The 4,627-nt window shown below is 54.5% G+C and overlaps 1 non-coding gene across 1 annotated transcript; it reads right to left on the reverse strand.

Moving 5' to 3' along the window:
* Window positions 1-62: 62 nt before the first annotated feature.
* On the reverse strand, window positions 63-1,971 carry LOC126117847 (small subunit ribosomal RNA). The gene has a single exon (XR_007525556.1). It is a non-coding gene; the product is annotated as a small subunit ribosomal RNA (ribosomal RNA).
* Between the last annotated feature and the right edge of the window lie 2,656 nt (window positions 1,972-4,627).

Consider the following 4,627-nt stretch of genomic DNA (forward strand, 5'->3'; position numbering starts at 1 on the left):
GCCGTACAGGTAGCGTGTTGCGCGACACGACACGCACATCGAAAGACATGCAGTCTAGTCGGTAATGATCCTTCCGCAGGTTCACCTACGGAAACCTTGTTACGACTTTTACTTCCTCTAAATGATCAAGTTTGGTCATCTTTCCGGTAGCATCGGCAACGACAGAGTCGATGCCGCGTACCAGTCCGAAGACCTCACTAAATCATTCAATCGGTAGTAGCGACGGGCGGTGTGTACAAAGGGCAGGGACGTAATCAACGCGAGCTTATGACTCGCGCTTACTGGGAATTCCTCGTTCATGGGGAACAATTGCAAGCCCCAATCCCTAGCACGAAGGAGGTTCAGCGGGTTACCCCGACCTTTCGGCCTAGGAAGACACGCTGATTCCTTCAGTGTAGCGCGCGTGCGGCCCAGAACATCTAAGGGCATCACAGACCTGTTATAGCTCAATCTCGTGCGGCTAGAAGCCGCCTGTCCCTCTAAGAAGAAAAGTAATCGCTGACAGCACGAAGGATGTCACGCGACTAGTTAGCAGGCTAGAGTCTCGTTCGTTATCGGAATTAACCAGACAAATCGCTCCACCAACTAAGAACGGCCATGCACCACCACCCACCGAATCAAGAAAGAGCTATCAATCTGTCAATCCTTCCGGTGTCCGGGCCTGGTGAGGTTTCCCGTGTTGAGTCAAATTAAGCCGCAGGCTCCACTCCTGGTGGTGCCCTTCCGTCAATTCCTTTAAGTTTCAGCTTTGCAACCATACTTCCCCCGGAACCCAAAAGCTTTGGTTTCCCGGAGGCTGCCCGCCGAGTCATCGGAGGAACTGCGGCGGATCGCTGGCTGGCATCGTTTATGGTTAGAACTAGGGCGGTATCTGATCGCCTTCGAACCTCTAACTTTCGTTCTTGATTAATGAAAACATACTTGGCAAATGCTTTCGCTTCTGTTCGTCTTGCGACGATCCAAGAATTTCACCTCTAACGTCGCAATACGAATGCCCCCGCCTGTCCCTATTAATCATTACCTCGGGTTCCGAAAACCAACAAAATAGAACCGAGGTCCTATTCCATTATTCCATGCACACAGTATTCAGGCGGGCTTGCCTGCTTTAAGCACTCTAATTTGTTCAAAGTAAACGTGCCGGCCCACCCAGACACTCAATAAAGAGCACCTTGGTAGGATTTCAACGGGGTCCGCCTCGGGACGCACGAACACGCACGAGGCGGTCGCACGCCTTCGGCTCGCCCCACCGGCAGGACGTCCCACGATACATGCCAGTTAAACACCGACGGGCGGTGAACCAACAGCGTGGGACACAAATCCAACTACGAGCTTTTTAACCGCAACAACTTTAATATACGCTATTGGAGCTGGAATTACCGCGGCTGCTGGCACCAGACTTGCCCTCCAATAGATACTCGTTAAAGGATTTAAAGTGTACTCATTCCGATTACGGGGCCTCGGATGAGTCCCGTATCGTTATTTTTCGTCACTACCTCCCCGTGCCGGGAGTGGGTAATTTGCGCGCCTGCTGCCTTCCTTGGATGTGGTAGCCGTTTCTCAGGCTCCCTCTCCGGAATCGAACCCTGATTCCCCGTTACCCGTTACAACCATGGTAGGCGCAGAACCTACCATCGACAGTTGATAAGGCAGACATTTGAAAGATGCGTCGCCGGTACGAGGACCGTGCGATCAGCCCAAAGTTATTCAGAGTCACCAAGGCAAACGGACCGGACGAGCCGACCGATTGGTTTTGATCTAATAAAAGCGTCCCTTCCATCTCTGGTCGGGACTCTGTTTGCATGTATTAGCTCTAGAATTACCACAGTTATCCAAGTAACGTGGGTACGATCTAAGGAACCATAACTGATTTAATGAGCCATTCGCGGTTTCACCTTAATGCGGCTTGTACTGAGACATGCATGGCTTAATCTTTGAGACAAGCATATGACTACTGGCAGGATCAACCAGGGAGCTGCGTCAACTAGAGCTGAGCAGCCGGCCGCCCGGGAGTGTGTCCCAGGGGCCCGCGCGAACACGCAAGCGTCCGCTCAATTATTCTGCAAACAGGAGGAGGCTGAGCTCCCCTGCACAATACACCTCGAAACCCTCTCAGGTCCCGGCGGCGCGCAGCGCCGTCCTAAGTACTTGGTCGGGTTCGAGAGAGGCGCAATCGCCCGGAGTTAGGCGAGTAGACGCTTTAGGTGCGACCACCCGTGCTCCCAACTGAGCTTGCCGCTGCCGACAGAGGCCCGGGAGCGTGCTGTCGTGGCATTGCCGGCGGGAGACAACACGCGCCACCTACGGTGACCGGCAGCTCCAACGCCAGCGCCACAGAAGGGCAAAGGCCCCACGTGGGTGCCGAAGCGAACTCTCCCAGCACAGCGCACGTGCCAACACGTCTGCACAACTGCGATACAAACCACCAGCGAGAACCGCTGGGGCGACCGAGCAGCAGACGGCGTCGCGGCGCCGAGTGCCGGGCGGCGGCGCATCCTCAACGCACACAGTCCTCAGTCGGACCAGCACACTGCAGATGTCCACCGCGCTTCGCACCGGGCCCGCGAGGACCCACTTTGGCCGCCCGGCGCCGCGCGCAGGGTGCCCCGGCGCGCAGCTGCGCCGCCTGCCGCGTCCGTCGGCCGGCGCGCCTGCCACTGGGCGCCCCCACCAGCCGGCTGTAGCGCGTGCGCCCACGCACCGCGCGGCCAGCACGCCGGGCGGCCCCCCCTCACCGGCCGGGGACGGTCCCACCCAGCCACCGCCGCGTATCGCTTCACACACAGATTTGCCCTTACTGATTTACCTCCAGCAACAACAACCGCACCACAATGGGTTTACCAGTTGTTCATTTGCGTTGCGTCACGTCACCAGCAAACGTAGACGTCCATCCCAGTTTGCAAATGCAACGATTATTGCATACCTGTCTGTTAGGTGTCACGACACACTACGTCTGCCCACATACACGCAACAAAATGTGCACGACTAGAGAACACGTGGGAGGTGGCCCCCTACGTATGCGATGTCCATTACGAGACCGACTGTCAACCAGCATCTGTACCATGTCGCAGATGTGGAACGCGGTGCACCATGCTATCACACTGTGTGAGAAGAGACGACTACGTTTGAATACACGCGCCACTACATCAACAGACGGCTCATGCTGATCGCCATCCAGGGCGTCCGTTACTCCCACACGTCTCTATGGCGTACCACACTGCAATGTAGCTGTTATGGGGAGACGGCACGTGGCTGAGTGCACAACATTTGGACCGTATGGTTCGCTGTTGTTGGGCGCAGTCGTACGGTCACACATGTGCCACAGCGTATCATTCAGTACATACGGACCTATGTGCAGTACAATGTGAGGATTAAGCTTACGATATCAGCGGACAGTGGACACAGGCCGTACCACGACGTAGACTGAGCGCTTCGACATGCGAATGCCAGTGAACAGCTGCGAAGGGCATTGAACACGCAAGCACCTGAACGACCAGCGTGCGAAGGCAGGGTGGAGGGGGGGGGGCGATGTACATCCTGCAGTTGTCCACATTACAGTGTACAGCGGGAGCATGTAAAAAGTAAGCAACACTTGCGAAGTGTTCAACATGAAACGACACACAAGAGGGTGGGCGGTGCGAGTAGCGAACTATATTCAGAGGGTTGTGGTTAGACAACACTAGATTAATGTAACGTGTCATATGCCAATTACAGAGCAGGTTAAGGCACAACGTGGGTTAGGTTAAGGCACAACGTGGGTTAGGTTAAGGCACAACGTGGGTTAGGTTAAGGCACAACGTGGGTTAGGTTAAGGCACAACGTGGGTTAGGTTAAGGCACAACGTGGGTTAGGTTAAGGCACAACGTGGGTTAGGTTAAGGCACAACGTGGGTTAGGTTAAGGCACAACGTGGGTTAGGTTAAGGCACAACGTGGGTTAGGTTAAGGCACAACGTGGGTTAGGTTAAGGCACAACGTGGGTTAGGTTAAGGCACAACGTGGGTTAGGTTAAGGCACAACGTGGGTTAGGTTAAGGCACAACGTGGGTTACGTTAAGGCACAACGTGGGTTAGGTTAAGGCACAACGTGGGTTACGTTAAGGCACAACGTGGGTTAGGTTAAGGCACAACGTGGGTTACGTTAAGGCACAACGTGGGTTACGTTAAGGCACAACGTGGGTTACGTTAAGGCACAACGTGGGTTACGTTAAGGCACAACGTGGGTTACGTTAAGGCACAACGTGGGTTACGTTAAGGCACAACGTGGGTTACGTTAAGGCACAACGTGGGTTACGTTAAGGCACAACGTGGGTTACGTTAAGGCACAACGTGGGTTAGGTTAAGGCACAACGTGGGTTAGGTTAAGGCACAACGTGGGTTAGGTTAAGGCACAACGTGGGTTACGTTAAGGCACAACGTGGGTTACGTTAAGGCACAACGTGGGTTACGTTAAGGCACAACGTGGGTTACGTTAAGGCACAACGTGGGTTACGTTAAGGCACAACGTGGGTTACGTTAAGGCACAACGTGTGTTAGGTTAAGGCACAACGTGGGTTAGGTTAAGGCACAACGTGGGTTAGGTTAAGGCACAACGTGGGTTACGTTAAGGCACAACGTGGGTTACGTTAAGGCA

Source organism: Schistocerca cancellata, unplaced genomic scaffold, assembly GCF_023864275.1.
Source record: "Schistocerca cancellata isolate TAMUIC-IGC-003103 unplaced genomic scaffold, iqSchCanc2.1 HiC_scaffold_328, whole genome shotgun sequence".
In the NCBI taxonomy this organism is placed as follows: Eukaryota; Metazoa; Arthropoda; class Insecta; order Orthoptera; family Acrididae; genus Schistocerca; species Schistocerca cancellata.